Genomic DNA, 20,196 nt, shown 5'->3' with positions numbered 1-20,196 from the left:
TTGAATTCCAAATTCCTGCCATTAGGGTTAGCTGCCGAATAATGTACAGGGTTTTTTTTTTCTTTTGTCCTTTGCTTTGGGCCTCACTGCCTAAGAGAAGAACACCTGAAGCTACTTCTGTAGCATAAGAAATCCTTCTTGTGTAACTATTAGTTACTAATATGGAAATGGGGAAAAAATGTTTCCCCAACTGATCAGTTGTTGTTTTTTTGTTTTTGATGATGAATTGTGGTTGTGTCATTAAAAAGGAATGTGAAATTGGTGCAAAGGATTAGCATAAGAACAATAAAAAAAGATGATTTCTGAAGGGCAAGACCTGTCCCTAGAGTTCTTGTCATAAACAGCCTAGTTTTTCTTAGCAATAATTTTCTAATTAGACCAGGGGTGTCTAAAATTGATTTCACTGAGGGCCACCTCACGGTTATGTTTGACCTTGGGGGGCCGGGGGGGGCATGGCCAGGGTGGGTATGGCCAGCTCCATTTCACTTGTGTTGAGGATGCTAAGGGTGGCCCAAGCTCTCTGCCAGCAAAAATGGGCTCACAAGCTCCATTTTAGGTTGTGATGGCTTCCTGTAACCCTCTGCCAGCAAAAACAGAGCTCCCTTTGGGCCAGTCCTTTGCTGTTTCCAGGGCAGCTCCATGGGCCAGATATAAGCACTCCATGGGCCTTGAGTTTGACACCCCTGGATTAGACAGTTTCACTGATTATTGGGAATATGTATAAATTGGCAGCAGAGACTGTTATTTGGCATAAAAATCTTGAAAGCAGAGACCCCAGAAGCATAAATTGTTGCTGTCATCACCCTCATTGCTTCCAATTCTCTTTATAAGTTATTTTTTTAACTTTATAACTCTAGATATACATTAGTATATGCAAATGTAGGGGTATATTTTTCCTAAGTCCATTATTGAAAGGAAGGGGTGAGCCCATTGCTTCACAACATTGTTCATATCAAGTTGAAGGAAGGAAGGGGGGGAGGAAGGAAGGAAGGAAGGAAGGAAGGAAGGAAGGAAGGAAGATAGATCTTTCTATCACTGCTTTTCACCGGTGGCTCATCAGAGTCTGATACATAGGCACCAGGACTCCACCCTGTTTTCACCTCTCACTATGCGTACTTACATTGGCCATCTTATTTTTTTCACTTTCTTTCAGATGTCCTACGTATGACCATGGTTCCATTAGTTAACTGAAATGGGTTTTCCAGTTAATTAACATGGCCACCAGTTGTTGACAAATCTATATGAATTTTGTCCTATTTTTGTCTAAATGCACAATGTTAGAAATATACGTCATTGCAAGAATATTGAAGTGATACAGTTTTCTGGGAATTTACATGGAGAGCATCTGGCATTCAGACAATGCCTGAGAATGGTAATAGGACTGTTTTTACTTCAGCATAAACATGTGTATGATTGGACTCTGCAATGTAAGATAAGCTGTGCAAGCATTAACGCTGTCTCAAATAAATGACTGTTTAGAACTGACAAGAACAGGGCAGGTTTGCAGACCAAGTGTGTTGTGAATAATAGCTAAACTTTTATTGATGAATGTGTATCTCTATAGCCTTGTTGTACCCCTCGGTAGTTTTTATATTCAGGAAAGTGATTCTGAAAGTTAAGTGACCCTCACCTGGTAGACAGAAACATAAAGGCATGAAAATCCTGTGCCATGTTTACTTTCTCACCTTGTCAATCTTGGGTTATCAGCTCAAGTTAAAATCTCTTCTAGAAACCAATTCACTAAATGTGAGATAAATGATAGATACACACATACATACTGTACAATAATTGCAATAAATCAATTAGTTATAAAATTATATCTCCATATACCAGACATTTTCTTCCATATACCCTAATTGTGTTCCCTTCAAAAGGAACATATGAGAGACCCAAGACAACTCTCCTTCCAATGGAGATGGGCGTCACTCCCTGAAAAAGAAAAGTGTATTTATGTGTGAGAGAGAGAGGGAGAAAGAGAGGGGGGAGGGAGGGAGAGAGAGAGAGAGAGACTGGATGGAGATGAGGCAAAGGGAAATTAGAGGAAAAACAAGTCCTGCTTAGTTTTTATAAAAATTCACCAGGCAATGAACTTATCCCATGCCTCCATGTCAAAAGATTCAGTCTTTGTTGCCCAAATGTAGTCAATTGCACCACTTATTATTAGCAACTATGATGTAATCCCAGTGTCTTCACAAGTTCTCACTTAAGGAAAATGTTTTGTTCAGATTTTAAAATAATTATTCTTTTCTGAATTTAGCACTGATAGATTAGTATGTTGTGCTAGCACTAGCTTTTTTACTAGGTATTGCAATATCACCTGAATCTCTATAACTCTACCACATCATCCTTTTCATACATGTTAAATCAATAGTAAGATTTCATTTGTGAAATAACTGATTACGCAGACTTCCTCAAGATGACATCCTGCAGATATATTTCACAAGTTAATATGACTAATGACTATAATGAACTGGGAACAATCAGAACTAAAGTCCAATACAAGCTGAGAAACTCTGCATAATGTATTTTAACTATTCTTTAAAGCATATCTAAAAGACTGGGAACAATTTCTAGAGAGCAGAAATGAACGGTTGTCAATCTCTATTAATCTATTAATTTCCTACACACTGACAAAGAGGCTCAAGGCTTGTTTTCAGCTATACTTCCAAAATATATATTTTCCATAGTAGGAAAGCATTTTTCAAGTGCTCATATCCCTTTGGGATATGGAGACTAAGGTAGCCGATCATTGGCTACCTTGTAGATGTACAGCCACTTGGGACATTCACACTTACAATGTTCTCTAATAGTTTTGAAAAGTGCCTTTTACCATTAGTTCTCTAAAAGCACAATGTTCATTAACATGTGCCTTGTTAATAAAAAAGCTTGTTGGTTTGAAATCCAGCAGAATATTTTATTGATTTTTTTTTCTTTCCTAGAGCTAGTTTCTTTTCACATTATTTTTTTAAGCCCAGTGGGCAGTGTTTTATCATTTTTTAATTCACATGAGCCAAAAGGGAAATGATTCATATCATTACTTTAATACGGCTGTGGAAATAGGGCTGTAAAAATTATTTAAAAACAACTGCTTCACAATGCCAAAGAAACCAACCCCTTTCTTTGAGTCATTAAAGTAGCCAAGTTTATTTCCAGACTTGAAGGTATCTCTGCATCATATATGTGTACAGCCACTTGGGACATTCACACAAATATATATAAAGTAAATTCTTCAAACTCTTAAGATCTTTTACAGGAAGATGATTCACAATTGGGTAGGTATGTTCTCCTTTTAGTTTCCATGTCCTTTTATATAGTTACACAATTATCTTGTCTCCAGAAAAGAAAAGAAAAAAACAGTGGAAAAACTTTTATTTTCTTAAAAAAAACGCAATTATTGGTAGAATGCACATTATTCTGAGCTTCATATAAATGCAAATATTTATACTTTCACAAGTTTATTTTTTCCTTAAAAGTATATGAGCAAAAATATTTTCTTCAGTTTTTCTCATTAATCTAATTATTTGTTATCAACACACTTTTAAAACATATTCTACAATGCTTTCTTTTCATTCTCTGTTTTTGGCCTCTTTTTTAAATATGTAATTTCCTCTGTATTCTTATATTCATATTAGATGGTAAAATTTTGGCAGCCGCTCTATTTGTAAATAAGTAATGTGGAAACACTTCCCATTGGAAATCTACTGAATTAATTAGCAATATGATTACAAAGTGAAAACTCTTTCTGATTAACCTCCTGTTGCATTCAGAATCACTTCCTTACAATTTAAGTATAGATTGGCAACAATTGCAATGGATTAATGTTACTTTATTTTAGTTAATTTGGTTTTAATTATTTTATTTCTTTAACTAATTGCCTAACAATTAATAATAATTAATTCAGTTTACACTAAAACACACATGTGCATATATCCACATTCATAAATACAATTCAGCCATTGTGTTTATTATTCATTATGGCTCTTAATGACACACACACAGAGACACATAGACACACATAGACACACACAGACACACACAGACACACATAAACATATGCATATACATATGCATATACATATACATATATTATATTATATTATATTATATTATATTATATTATATTATTATATTATATTATATTATATTATATTATATTATTATATTATATTATATTATATTATATTATATTATATTATATTATATTATATTATATTATATTATATTATATTATATTATATTATATTATATTATATTATATTATATTATATTATATATGCTGGTCTTGTTGCATTCAGGTCTTTTCCCATGTAAGATTGAGATTGTCTTGGCAACATTTCGGTGAGGTCTCACTCGCCATCCTCAGGCTGGGTTTTGGGCTTAAAGCAAAAAAATGTAACCGACCTCGCTGAAATGTTGCCAAGACAATCTCACTCTTACCTGGGAAAAGATCCGAATACAACAAGACCAGCATACCTAAACCCATGAAAATCTACTATATATCTATATCTATATCTATATCTACATCTACATCTACATCTACATCTACATCTACATCCACATCCACATCCACATCCACATCCACATCCACATCCACATCCACATCCACATCTCTCTCTCTCTCTCTCTCTCTCTCTCTATCTATCTATCTATCTATCTATCTATCTAATCTATATATATATATATATATCTATATATCTATATATCTATATCTATATAGTGTGTATGTGTGTGTGTGTGTGTATATGTGTGTGTGTGTGTATATACATATACATATACATATACATATACATATACATATACATATACATATACATATACATATACATATACATATACATATACATATACATATACATATACATATACATATATATATATATATATATATATATATATATATATATATACTTAAAGTCACAACCCCTGGTATGCCCAAGTGTGGGAGGAAGGTCACACTTCCACTCTCTGTCATTAGGCTCATCACAAGAGTCCATCCAGACAGAAACCCAATATTTTTACTGTTGCCTTTGTTATATTTGTATTTATCAGCACAAATAAAACACACACACACACACACACACACATATATATATATATATATATATATATATATATATATATATATATATATATATATATATATATATATATATATATATATATATATATATATATATAGGTCTTTGGTTGTTCGGGTTTTCTCCCGTGTAAAATTGGAAGTGTCTTGGCGACGTTTCGACGAAGTCTCATTCGTCATCTTAAGGCTTCGTGCTTCCAGGAGTAATGTGAGATCTCGGCTGTTTCTTCCTTTTAACTGCCAGTGGGGGTTTGAGCTGATTGGGTGGGAGCTTGGCTGTGTTCTGATTGAGTGGAGGTGTATTCTGATTGGTTGGGGGTTTGTGTTTCATGTAAGGGTAGGAGGGGTTTAAAGTGGCTAATGGATCAGTGTGGGTTTTTGTCTGCTATCTTTGTGGATGTTTGGTGGTGACATCTTGTGTGGCTCTTGTGAGTGTGGGCCTGGTGTCATTCATCATGTTAGGGACTTGTTTATCAATAAGGGCAGGCTTCCAAATGGCTGGCAGGCGGGAGGTATCGTCCCGCCTGTTCATGCTGTGTGGGCATTTTTTCTATCTCAATGGCTTCCCTGATTATTCTGTTGTTAAAATGTTCAGTCTTGGCAATAGTTCTGGTCCTTTTGAAGTCAATTTTATGTCCTGTGGCTTTAAGGTGTTGGACCAGGGAAGAAGTTGGTTCCTCTTTTCTGATTGCATTTTTGTGTTCTTCAATGCGTGCACTTATTCTTCTGTTGGTTTGTCCAATGTATGTGGTGTGGCAGGTGGTACATGGGATTTCATATACTCCTTGATTTTCTAACTCAATTTTGTCTTTGGGGTTTCTTAGGATGGTGGCTATTTTTCGGTTAGTGCAGAATGCTGTCTTGATGTTGTGTTTGTGGAGGATTTTGCTGATTCTGTCTGTGGTGCCTTTTATGTATGGGAGGAGGGCTTTTCCGTTTTCTTGTTCTCTGTCCTGGATTTTAGTGGGGGTTTCTTTTTGGATTAGGTTGGTGATCTTATTTCTTTGGAATCCATTGGATGTCAGTACGTTAGTGAGAGTGTGTAGTTCGGTTTTTAGGTGTTGTTCATCAGCTAAGCGTTTTGTCCTGGAGATGAGTGTCTTGGCTACGGAGTTGATCTGGGCCGGGTGGCGGTGTGAGAGTGCGTGCAGATAGCGGTTAGTGTGTGTTTTCTTCTGGTAGATGGTGTGTCCTAGGGAGCCATTAGATTTCCTGTAGACTAAGACATCCAGAAAGGGAAGTTGGTTGTTTACTTCTGTTTCCATGGTGAACTGTATTTTGGGGTGTAGGCTGTTGAGGTGTGTAAGGAAGAAGAAAACACACACTAACCACTATCTGCTCTCACACCACCACCTGGCCCAGATCAACTTCGGTCAGTTCCTTTTCCAGTACTGGGTTCTCTATTAAGAATGAATGTGTGGCTTCAAAAATCCAGTCATATTTGAGCATAGTGGTGCCATGCTCTGATGGCATGATGACTAATTGATGGGTTCACTTTGGGTTAGTTCATTGAGGACCACATCAGGGTTGTGTTTGACCTCAGGGACAGAGAGGGTGGGTCCAGGGTGGATGTGGGCAGCTCAGTGTCACTCATGTCGGTAGGGACCCAAGCACTCTGTCAGAGAAAATGGTCTCCCAAGCTCCGTTTTCAGCTGTGACGGCCTCCTGCAACCTTCTGCCAGTGAAAACTGAGGTTGGGAGTGCCTTGATGGCAGATGTACCGTGAGCCAGTCCTTTGGTGTTTCCAGGGCAGAGCCTATGGTTTATGGTAGTGGAATGATCAGTGGGAAACCACTCTCTCCCTCTGCCTTTGCTTTCCAAGGAACTGGGGTTGGGGGTCCTTTCTCAGACATTTTAACATGTTCCCATTCCATCCATGGGCTGAGATGCTTCCTTCCTGACTGTTGCTAAGGCTGCAGTTCTTTCTCTTCCTGCTTTAGAGATGGGATTTGCCTCTCTCCTTCCATCCTTCTAGTGGAGCAGGCAGAGCCAAGGTGGCGCAGTGGTTAAATGCAGCACTGCAGGCTACTGCTAGATCAGCAGGTCAGCGGTTCAAATCTCACCGGCTCAGGGTTGACTCAGCCTTCCATCCTTCCGAGGTGGGTAAAATGAGGACCCAGATTGTTGGGGGCAATATGCTGACTCTCTGTAAACCGCTTAGAGAGGCCTGAAAGGCCTATGAAGCGGTATATAAGTCTACTGCTATTGCTATTGATATCTTCTGAGAGAGATGGTCTCACTGTATGACACATAGAAATACATATACACTTTTATTATTCCCATAATGAGTAGGTGCCAAACTGAAAATGCTTTCCTAGAAAATAATGTTTTTGATTGATTACCTCATGAATCAGCCCTTCTCAAAGTAGAACATACCTCTGCAAATTACCAGCCTAGGATGTGAAGGAGGACTTGGAAAAGTTGAATCACTCATACATTGAGTTATTTGTTGCCTTCTGTTAAAAGGTTTATAATTGGGCTGTTTTAAAAAGACTTTCAGAGGTGCAGAATAATTTTACTGTCTAACAAATCAGTTAAGTATAACAGAATAATAGGCACCTAATTGCCTTGCTTAGCTAGAGGATATGATTTATTTCTATACAAGGTTTTCATTAGAAATCACTACAATACCTCCTTGTTAGCACCTTAGATGTGACTGAAAATGCATTAGACTGAAAGTAGCACTAATGGCTGTAGAAATGCATTATTTATTACTAGCTCTATTTTTAGACTTCAGAATGAAGTCTCAAGCAAATATAACAGCTAATATTTGCTGTATGTGTGTGTGTGTGTGTGTGTGTGTGTGTGTGTGTGTGTGTGTGTGTGTAGATAGATGGATGGATGGATAGATAGATAGATAGATAGATAGATAGATAGATAGATAGATAGATAGATAGATAGATAGATAGATAGATAGATATCCATATATATACAATTTGAAAACAATGTGATCAAAGAGGGAAGGCAGGCGGGGGGGGGAAAGCTTTTTTTTCGCAATTAGGTTTGCAAGGGAGAATGTATGCCATGGCTGGCTCAGAAATTCTGGGAGTTGAAGTCCACAGGTCATAATGTTGCCATAGTTGTCACCTTGTGTATACCATAGGACTTGCTTTCAACAAAAGTAGATCCAAGAAAATCAATGAGTTTATTTTTCCAATCTGTAGGAAGGAAATATTCCAAAGATGCTATGATATATGATATATGGATGCATGCTTGTACCCAAGGAAGGGTAATGCTTTCAGCATGGATAAAACCACAATGAATAATAGATATATTATTTCGGGGACATAAATACATACATACCAGTGGTAGGATTCAAATAATTTAACAACTGGTTCTCTGCCCTAATGACCAGTTGGGTAGGCATGGCTTGGTGGTCATGTGACTGTGTGGGCGTGGCATACTCAACATCACTCGGTCGATGGGTGCTTTACCTTAGCTGTTACAATGTAGTAAGGGTTAACCAGAGAGGCACTTTTTGCAAGCAGGACAATAAAGCAGAGATGGGTGGGTTGCTCCCGGTTCGACCCAGTTCAACTGAACTGGTAGTGGCGGTGTTGGAAGGCTTCGCCCACCTGCCCGGACACATCTGCGCATGCACGCAAGCATGAGCGAACCGGTAGTAAACTAGTTAGCATCCCACCAGTGCAGTAAAGATGAGGGTAGAAACAACACCAGAATGTTTCCTTCCTGCCTTCCTTACAGGATTTGCCCTGTAAAGTGAGGAAAAAAACAAAATAAAATTTCTTCCAACAACAGTTCTTTGAACTGTGTAGAAAGTGAACAACCGGTTCTCCCAAATAGGTGCAAACTGGCTGAATCCCACTACTGATACATACATACATACATACATACATACATACATACATACATACATACACAAACACACACACACACACACACACATATACATACACACACACACACACACACGCACACACGTTCAGCAAAGAACTATATGAAATATGAAAGAACTATATGAAACTATAAAGAAATTATAGTTTTTTTGGTTGATTGAGGTTCTGGTTTTATTGAACTAATAGAGACCTATGTTAGATGGAAATGCTGTTGAATAACAGGAAACAGCCAACTCAATGCTATCAAATTTAATTTACTGTAAGTGAAAACTTTTCAAGGATAACTGGGGGTTACACTTGACTTTGAAAAAAAAAACTTTTAAAATACAAGTGGATTGGTAAAAGGAAAGTGGAAAGGGAAGGGTAAAGGAATTGAAACATCCCAATAATGCTTGAAGTTCACTCAAAACCCCAATAATATGCCTTCATCTAGATTATACACTGCAGAAATTATTTAACAAAGGCAAAGAGTGTAGTTAACAAACTGTGGCAATGCAGCCACGATGGAAACGAAAGCTTCCTTTAGATACAGTGGAATTATTACATTAGAAGCACTGTATTAAGAAGCATTGAAAAGACATACACAAACATGAAAGTACATGAGAAATGCAAAATAATTGCACTGCATACTAAAAAATGCTTTGAGATGCACATTATTATTAAGACATATAATAAAAAAAATATAGACCAGAAGCAGAAAAGCAACTAAACCACCAGTTGAATTGAAGAGTGTGACCCAGAATGTCCTTCTAAGGCTTCTTAAAATTCATCCATGACATTACTAAATATTAAAATTGGAAACTAGTTAAGGTAAGCACCATTTTTTTTAAAAAAAATCTTGGAGAAATTAAAATTTATTTTAAGTAAATTGATGAAAAATTTCACATATATAAGAAAAAGCAATGTAGCTTCTGCTAAGGAAATCTTTTCAGAGGTTAAAAAAAACATATCTGACTTTCAGGGACAGATTTTTATGAAACATCTTTCCCCAAGAGACCCACTTGACATCTTCACTGAATTTTTTCCCTCCAGGTTGAAACATTTCTTATCTCTCGGACATGTTTTTAAATTAGTTCTTAATTATAAGAACCTCATCATTCGATAAACTCTTTAGAGAGTTTTATAATATCTTCTGGTGCTATTTATTAATTTACTTTTCTGTTTTTATTGTTTTATAGATCTTCTCTGTCACATTTTGAAGTGATTTTGTAATCTAACTGGAGGACTTTGACTATTGGGTGGAGTATAATAAATAGTTGTGATAGCCATTAAGGTGTTCAAAATAAAATGTAAACAGAAAGAATAGATACCGAAAGGCTTAAGATATTATCCAATGCATTTTACACATATGTCGTTATTTCTCAAGGCCAATGTAGTTAAAACATACAAAAAGAAACACACGCTCCATTCTTGTGAACACAGAATGTTCTTCTTGAATTTACACAATGAAAACTATTAACTAAAGATCAGAAATTATGAAAACAAATTATGATCTAGTAGTAAAGTAAGACTTATAAAAACACAAGTATTTTTCCAACTGGAAATGTATTTTTTTTTGTTATGGGACAGACTGGAACAATTACCCATATTATTCCCACAGTATAATGCCCTCAAGGAGATATTTTTAGAGTCTGTTCAAATCCTCTCACCAAACTCTTTCTCTACTTCCATTGGTAGTTTGAAGCTTCCAAGTCCTGTGTTCTTAAAAAAAAGAAGTCTGGAGATAGATATATACATATATAGATGGATACATAAAGGCTAACTCAGTGTATTACAGAGAAAGATCTCTCCTTTTTAACAAAGGAGGTCAGATACATTTTTAAATGGATAGTTCAATAATTTTAAAAGGTTGAAGTGAAAGAGCACATAATTGTGCTTTGAATTCAGATATAATGTTTTCATAAGCAAAAGATGGAAAAAATAGTTGAGAAGCAAGTTCTTATTTTCTTTTAATATATTTTCTGGATTCTAGGGAGGATGAATTATTGCAGGCTCAAACCCTTGTGCCAACCCTCTAAAAGGCATATTCAGTTGTTTAGCAGTAGCAATAGCAGTTAGACTTATATACCGCTTCATAGGGCTTTCAGCCCTCTCTAAGTGCTTTACAGAGTCAGCATATTGCCCCCAACAACAATCCGGGTTCCACCTCGGAAGGATGGAAGGCTGAGTCAATCCTGAGCCGGTGAGATTTTAACAGCCAAACTGCAGAACTGCAGTCAGCTGAAGTAGCCTTCAGTGCTGCATTTAACCATTGCTCCACCTCAGCTCTTTTGAAATAAAATAAAATAATTGAGCCCTGTCAGATAGTCTAAGAAGAAGAAGAAGTTGAAAGCTGCTAGAGCAATAGAAGAAGAATTAGGTAAAATGTAATTTTGAGAGAATTCACCGCTAGAAAAATGTAGGAAATTGTTCTTTTACATACCACGACCAAGACAGTGGTGGGTTTCAAAAATTTTTGGAACCTCTTCTGTAGGTGTGGCCTGCTTTCCGGGTCTACTGGTGGAACTTCTTCTAAGCAGTTCAGTAGATTTGACGAACTGGTTCTACCAAATAGGTGCGAACTGGTAGGAACCCACCTCTGGACCAAGAGAACAATCCCTTCTATATCTGAAAAGATGCATTATGTTCCAACAACTACTTTTGTATTTTAGCAGAGTAGGAACAAATTATACAGTTTCCACTCCATGACAGCAGTTTGACGGAATACTCTGTGTTCACTGGGACTTATTTGTGCTTTTCTTTTGTATTTTTAAACTGTTGTGCCTTAAAAAAACACTTGTGTTTAAAATGTGTTTTCTGCAGTACAATACTATTTTGTTCAGAGACTTTTATGAAAGTGTCATGAGAGACTTTCATCCCTTTTTGTGTGTACACTTGCTGTATGTGTTTGCCTAGCTTTAGTACATTCCCATATTAAGGCACAGCAAAAACATATTTTCAAGCTGGAAGACTTAGCATGAGAAGGTCAAATTCAGCACAATACAAGGAAATATAAGTGATATACGCTAAAGAGAAGAATTATAATTTCCTGTATAGATTAATGGAATCTAAACAATTGAATAATGTTAAAGAATGAAGAGGATCTTCAAATAGTGGATAGTCTTGGTACGCAAATGTTGATAGCAGCAAATTTCATACTGATAAATTTCATATTTTTTCTTATAGAAAAAAATGAACATAAATCCATCCATATTGCAAAAATAAACTTTTTGTAAATAAGTGACATATACAATTTGTATTTCTGCATCTCAGGAAGAATACTGTAGAGTTAGAACATGTTCAGAAACAAGCAATTAAAATGCCTGAGAGACCTGAGCAAACACAAATGTATTTGATTCTTTAAAACTGAACAAGTGAAGAAATGATAGGTGTATAAAATTAAATATGAGCAGAGAGATACTCTATTATACTACAATTTCAGGTTATCCCATGAAATTAAATTGTGTAATATTTTATAGATATTGCTTTAATAAAAAAATTGTAATATTTGACCCAAACATTTTTTTTAAAAAAACCCTTTTCTCTGGATAACTTTCTTTCCTGGGATAATATGTTGTGATAACAATGGAGCAGCTGCCATAATTTGAAAAAGATGTAAATCCCCCTACACCCCAAAAAATCAATGCATGGTAGAGGGCTATGATTGCAAGTACAATGACGGGTTGACTGCATGTCTCATAGGGAAGACCTTGATATCACTTAGGTTGATTATGAATCATGCATAAAGTCTTACTCTTGTTCCCAAATTATGTGCCTTAGCATTTGGTGTCCATCCTCATTAATTTTTATTTCAGAAGAAGAGTCAGTACTTTCTTTGTTACCAGGTCCCTTTTGAGGGAAGTAATGAATCAGTTTTTGATTATGTATAATGTACTGTATGTTGTTATCATGGCTAAGTGCTATCTTAGACAAAATGCATTTTTTCTCTTTCCTAACATTTTCCTGGAAGCACAGGGTCTTTTTTTGGGATCAGTCCACAAAATACAAATGGAACGAGAATAATAGTAATCATTGTAATTTTTTACCTGCCACAAAATCATAATTAGAGATGATAGTAAGAAGATTACCATCTTATTTGTTTGGACTCATACACGGGTGCCAGATTTTCCTGAAGAGTCAATATCCAAATTATTCTGCTGTGGTATAACTTCTAAGAGAATTGTAATAAACAAGATAATATTCTTTATGAAGAAAACAGCTGTGGCCATCAGCACATTATAATAATAATAATACCTGTATGGAATCATACGTAATTCACTCTGATAGGTAGTTGCAAAGCATTCAGAAGAGCACTTCACAAAGTGTGTTAAAGCAATTAAGATTCCCTTTCTCAGCCTGTTAAAGTAACTGCATCTTTTGAAAATCTTTTACATTTGCTTCAAAGTCTGTCTCCGGCTGCTATGGATGTATTTCTGCTATATTTCTTCACATGCACACAACCTTCTAAGGACATGGATGCATTAGGGCTTCAAAGAGCATTTCAGCATCTATATAGTGCACCATTTGAATGTTTCGCACAGGCTTAGACAGTAAGCCTGGTGAAACTGCAGCGAACTACTCTTCACTGGGCTCTTTGAAGAAGACAGAGTTTTCCAGCTTACAACCTTGGTTAATACAGTATCTGAATCTTATACATCAAAATTAAAAGTGGTCCAGGACAATTACAATGTCTTCCTTCCTCCTGGTGTTGCATTTTGATTGCATGAAATTGTCTAAAAAGTCTTGCAATTACTCAATAACCCAGTAGAGGTCACCGAGTTACAAGTAGAGACTTTACATATAGCATGAGGCTATGGGTCAAACTACATATTACACATCTCCAAAAAGATTATTTTTTTAAAAAAATAATGTTATTCTAATTAAGAAAGGGTGGGAAGAACTGAGCTGCTTCACAATAAAACGGGGAAGCAGATAGGAGCCATTTAGTGAGGCATAATTGCTGAACAAGGGGAGTTGATGCCACTACTCTTGTGTTTAAACTAAGCACAAGTAGATTTTAAAGGGGACAAAATTAGTATATGTTTATACCTCTACAAACTAGATATTGTCAATATTTTAATCCAGAAAAAATGTTACTTGTATACTATTATTTTCCTCCTAAGACCAGAGAAACCAGGATTGTTATTATTGCTCAATTTATACATATTTTTGTGCAGATATCCTTATGCTCTTATTTGTATATCACTTTTCCTGATATAGGCATTTAACACAACTTTTAAAGTTTACAGTTTCTTTAAATGCAGTTTATATAATTGTCTTAAATATATGCTGATCAAAAGTTGCAGCAAATTTAACGTCGCCCAGCTTGTACTGGTAGGACTTCTTTTGACAGAGAGGGGTAGATTACCTGAAAGAAATATTCCACAGTGACCACCACAAACATCTAATTCAAGGATTGTTGGAAAGGTGATAAATATGGTCAATATTATAACACCTTCACACACATCCATGGATTCATTAACTTCTGAATGGCATGTATAAATCAGGGGTTTTTTTGCACATCAAGAAGGATATCAAGGAAGAAATGGGAACCAAGATTATCATGGTGCCCAAAGACTTCTACAAAATACAGTTACCATATTTTTGGCTATCTAGTTTAGAGGAAAAACAAGAGGACTGAGAGATAGATATTTCTATCCTTTTCTATCCATATTAGAATGTAAATTCATCATGTGGGGTTAAATGATGGAAGATTCAGGGCTGATAAAAAAGTTTTTCCATTACAGATAGTTAAAATATGGAATTTACCATAAAATGTATAATAATAAATTTAAGCAGATTTAGAAGAGAATTGGACAAATTCATAAAGCATAATTCTACCAATAATTACAAACTGTGATGGGTATTTGCATATTACCTCCACATTTAGAGGCCACATACTTCTGAATACCAATAAATAATAACTCTGCTTATGTTCCTGTGTGCCCTTTAAATTGGTTTCTCATGATGCCGTTGTTTTACGTCTTACTTTGATCTCAAGGTTGAAGACAGAATGTCCAAGAGGATGGAAATATCTGCTTTGCATGCTCTGGTTTATAGCATTCCATTTGTGGCCATTCACTTGTACTTTGAACAGCTGCAAAATGTTACAGGGAAATGATGCTGTATATAAGTGGCAATGTGTAGGTTAGGAAAATGAACCCATTGCAGTGCAATTGATGATATTAAGCTCATTAATCTTGAAAAGTTCAAGAATGCAGGATACAGCATAGGATTTGTGTGAAAAACATTCCAAGATTTAATTATTGGGTTTTTAATACTGGATTTAAGATAGAAACATCGGTGCTGGAGGAAATGAATAGAGGGTGTAGAGCTTCCTTGCAAAAGTGGATCCTTTGATTTATGCTACTCTTTTATGTCTAATTGTTGCTATTAAATGATGCTTATTATAGAACATTGCTTATAAGAAATAATAATATGATTTTAATAGTTTAGTTATTATGTTATACTTGTTGAATATAGGGATTATATCAGTTCTGCTAAGTGTCAGTCTAGGCTGAGTTCTCTTTAAAATCTTCCCGGGTGTTTTGCATAAGCTTCTAAAACTCTTAGATCTTTTCTGCACAAAAACTAATCAGAATGACTAAATGGACAACAGCTTCTACTTTTTCCTCCTTTGAATAAGAACAGGAAATAATAAAATAAACTTACATCTGGAACAGAACATAGTATTAATATACTGCCCATAATGCAGGCTAACAGGTAGCAAACAAGAAGCATTTATCATATACCAACATAAATTTATGAGATAATTATCAGAGCTTTACAAGAGCTTTGCAAAAGCTACAGTGCACCAAAAGAATTGAATCTGCATATATCCTTTGATGGCTGGCATTTTATCAGTTCAACTGATGGATATCTAAAATATGGGGACAATCAGAAATAGCAATAGTGGTTTATTTATTGAATTTGCTTAAGAACCAGGAAATAAATGCCGCTAGTTTTCACAGAGTTCGCCCTGCAATGCTCAGGATAGATTTCTGAGATTTGTTTTAGGAATACATATATGATTGATGGGAATTTTATCTATTGTTACCTTGCAGTATTTACTCAGTGAAATTTCCATGCAGAAAGTCTTTTTATGAATGTTCTGGCTCCCTATAGAAAAGTGCAATTTAATGTGTGCCTTAGGGAGAAGTACATGCCAGCAAGAACCAGCTTCAAATTATTAGCATAAGAAAAGGCTGTTAAATTCTGGAATTCCTCTGTGATCTTTCAGTGGAAACTTACTGACCCTGGAGGCTTGCTTTGAAAAGCCATTTATGGGAAATGACACACAAGCCTTTATATGTTTAGTGATTTCTCTCTAGGGTTCAGAAATAAAATGTATTATGTAAAGATCTTCAAACAATTAGCAATAGCAATAGCAATAGCAGTTAGACTTATATACCGCTTCATAGGGCTTTCAGCCCTCTCTAAGCGGTTTGCAGAGTCAGCAGATTGCCCCCACAGTCTGGGTCCTCATTTTACCCACCTCGGAAGGATGGAAGGCTGAGTCAACCTTGAGCTGGTGAGATTTGAACCGCTGAACTGCAGATAGCAGTCAGCTGAAGTGGCCTGCAGTATAGCACCCTAACCACTGTGCCACCTCGGCTCTTTTATAGTACAGTAATCAAGAGAAGAAAGAACAAAAGCTGTTCCTTGGATTGCTGTCTAAGGTGAAGTTCTCAGAAGGTTAATAAATTATTTTAATTATTTAAAAGACTCCTTAGATTTATGATTAAAAAAATTCCCACTAATTTGCATGTTGATCCGAATTGCAAAAACAGTCCTCGCTGGCCAAAATCTGTTTATGAAAATTGAGAGCAAATGTGATGATTGCTGGTGGTGGTGATAATAATTGGGCTGGCAGGACAGCCTTTTCTATCTTCTAGAAGATGTTTTACTTTTATTTGATTAATTGTAAATAAGGTAACGATGCCCTCAAGTCGTATCACTTCCACATCTGATGAGGACATGAACTCCTCCATGCAATCACATGACAAGAGTTGGGAAGTAGTTTGACATTAGCTTCCTCTGGGATGTGGTTCATATCCCTCATCTAATCTACAGTCCTGGAATTCCCTGGGTGCCTCCCATCCCTTCCCATATTAACCAGGTCCCATCAGTGCTGAACTTCAGAGCCAAAATAAAGCCTGGCACTTAAGACCAGAACTTTAAAATATATGTTTTATGTAACAAAGCAAAAAGTGGCATATGCAAATAAAAAAAACGTAGCTGTCTAATATATCATTGTAAATGGCAATAAACTAAAAAGCAAGGCTAGTGCATTTATTTATATTTTATTTTAAATACAGTAAATGTCATGATATTTATATGTTGATTTATGGTTAATATAGCCTCATGTTGAAATCAGTCATCTGGGTTTTCCTTTCTTTCACTTTCTAATCTCTCTTCTTATAGTATATAGTGCTGGTTTTTGGTCCACCAGAATTATGCTAGCTTTGACAAAATATACCTGTAAAGCTTAAGCTACTCTGAAAGAAGTATTATCTATCAATATCATCTATTTATAAGAATGAACAATCAAAATTATTTTGGAGTAAAAGACTGCAGTGGATAGGATACCTAATTAATAGGATGGTGACTAATTAAACAGAAACACCATGAGACTGGGCATTTGGATTTGAAGTGAGAAAAATATTTAGGGCATGGTTGAAGTTTCTCTTGAGTATGCTAAATCTTAAAAAAGAAACCATATTATTTATTTTTAGAAGTATTACTTTCATCAAAGCAATAGTAAATTGTACCATTGGCTGCACTGACATTTGGCAGCATGATTTAGATTCTCCTCCATCATTGTCAAGGAAGACCTCAATACCTGATAGTGCCTAGACTACTGTCATGACTTGGACTTAAGTGAGTGAGATTTGCACAATGTCAGCCTCACTTTTTCTTCCCATATCTGGATTTTCTGGTAGAACATAGTCAAGATGACTGAAGATGTGACTAAGTACAGTGGATGACCAAGATATCTTCTATGTCTTTTTGTGTTTGCAGAGACTGCCTTCTTAACCACAGTACCATCCAAGAGTCTCATCTCCTCAATCTGCTGGAGTCTGTCTTTCCATAGTAGAATAGACAACTCATTGTTGTACCAAAGATTAAAAACCTCTTCACCTGGTTTAGCTGACTTGATGAAGCCATTGCCGAGGTTGTGGCCACTGTTGCATGCAAGCAGCCACAAGGAGCCACAGGTGAGAGTTGAGTACCGGGGGGGGGGGGGCACAGGTGGGAAAACTGCCATAAAAAAAGATGGGATATGTCCCCCTCCACTGGTGGCACCATATTACCCAATCTTAATATTCCATACACCCTAGCAGCATTCCATACTTTGGAAAGTAAGGGTGGAAATGAACAGCTAATTTCAGATTGCCCAGCGCTGATGTAGCAATAATCATTCTTACAATTTTATCAGTAGATGATGTGCTACAAAGCACATTGTCAGCTTCCAGCATCACCTTAATTTTTAGAAATGTCTAACATCTTATGTAGGCATCTAGAATGTGAGAAAATAAACATTGCAGCCCAGTGCTATCTGTGAGAAACCACCCATTAGATCAGTGGAGAAAAGATGAAAATGAAAGTTTCTGATAAATGAATGTATTTTGATTGGTAAAATTTTCCTATAATTAATTTGTGAACATGGAACCCTCTGGAGCAACCATTTTACCCATTGGCCCATAAAGACTGACAGGTCTTAAGTCATATTGAGCTACTAGGGTAGAACCCCAAATTCAAATAATATAGCTCACCTCACAGGGCAATTGTAAGGACACATCACTAGGTTAAGCTCCTTGCAGAAAAGGCGGTGTATGCTTACGTCTCTCCGTATGCACACATATAATAAACCAATTGAAGTTGGCAGCTATGATGGCTTCAATAAATTTTTTTTGGACTGAACACCGGAAGCCACTGTCACAAGAATTCCTGTCTGGAAAAATCTGTGATTGTCTTTAAGGGTGATATATAGATAAATAGGGCCAGATGTTCTCACTCGCAGGTGTTTTGAAATCAGTAAATTGTATCTAAACTCCCTTTCCAAACAGCCAGAATTCTCTAGTGAGAAATTTTCTTTCTGATTTGATTCCCAGACTTTCATAAATGATGATGGTATTTTGATCCACTGGAGAGGAAAAGAATTGCTAGACCAGACAATGATCAAGGTCATTCATATTAAGGAGCTGAAGTTTTTTTTTTTTTTTGTTCTTTCCTGGAAGATAGACAAGCAGAACAAAAACTTCTGAAATAAAAATTAGCCCTTAGTTTCCAAATAAAGTGAAACAAAATTTTTAGAAGGATACCTTAAAGTTACAATGTTAAATGCCTGTTGGACTTTTAATTCGTAGGATAATTTGAGATGAGGGTCACATTAGGTTAATTGTAGCTGATGAAAATCAGTGGGTAGCATGAGCTTTCAGCCACATGTCATAGCCCAGCTGTTTCTTGTCATGAATATGAAACCCATATTGACGGGGACAGGCAACACATGGTCAATATTTATATGTATGGTGGGGCACAGGGCAAATGTGTAACTGAGCCCTTCAAATATTTCTTTTTAAACAGAGCAAATCTTTGGGATGCAATACAGAAAATCCACTATGGAGGAGGCGCCACTAAGCAAGTAAAAGTAAGAATCAGGTAAATGTCACTTAGTTTAGTCAGAGAAAAGAGCTTAGATTGAATTGGGACTTTAATATTTATGCTGAAAGCACTTTGGTATTGTTTGGCTAAGGTTCTCATGGGGATGGTATTTTCAATACCTCCCTCCAAACAGATTTCAGACAAACCTTGAAATGTTCAAAGCTAAATTCTAGCTACCATTTTCTTTGTGACTCAAAATTATTGGAAAATAAAATCAAATATCCAGCTTTTGAGTGAAACTAAATCATATCCACCTCTTACAAATCCAGGAACCAGCTGCTATCAATGAAACCGGCTGAGTATTACATAACTAAGGAAAGGACAGTGCAAATACCAAGTGCAAAAAGAAGGAGGAGGAGGAGGAGGAGGAGGAGGAGAAGGAAGAAGAGGAAGAAGAGGGGGGGAGGAGGAAGCAGCAGCAGCAGCAATATGAAGCTGGATTCATTGCAAATAAAACAAATGTAACGAAACCATAGTTTTGTTTGTTATAAAAAAAAAATGAGCAATATGTCTCCCCTTTACAGTAACCATTAATGCTGGACTGAACTGATTAATTATTATTTAAATCTCAAAGGCAACCAAGGGAAGGAGAGAGGAAATGCAAAGAAAGTGGTGAAT

The 20,196-nt window shown here is 36.2% G+C and overlaps 1 long non-coding RNA gene across 1 annotated transcript in view; it reads left to right on the top strand.

Annotated features, from left to right (window-relative positions):
• LOC148044983 (uncharacterized) overlaps window positions 1-19,576 on the top strand; it is a 57,258-nt gene extending 37,682 nt beyond the window's left edge. Inside the window, exons 2-3 of the long non-coding RNA XR_015697152.1 lie at window positions 17,935-18,131; window positions 19,501-19,576. This is a non-coding gene — a long non-coding RNA (uncharacterized LOC148044983). The remainder of the gene's footprint in view (window positions 1-17,934; window positions 18,132-19,500) is intronic.
• The last annotated feature ends 620 nt before the right edge of the window (window positions 19,577-20,196 follow it).

Source organism: Thamnophis sirtalis, unplaced genomic scaffold, assembly GCF_051295495.1.
Source record: "Thamnophis sirtalis isolate CommonGarterSnake01/CBP01778 unplaced genomic scaffold, rThaSir2_p1.2 scaffold_6, whole genome shotgun sequence".
NCBI classification, from domain to species: Eukaryota; Metazoa; Chordata; class Lepidosauria; order Squamata; family Natricidae; genus Thamnophis; species Thamnophis sirtalis.
Note: the sequence above shows the minus strand (reverse complement) of the source record. Positions and strands in the feature narration are given on the sequence as shown.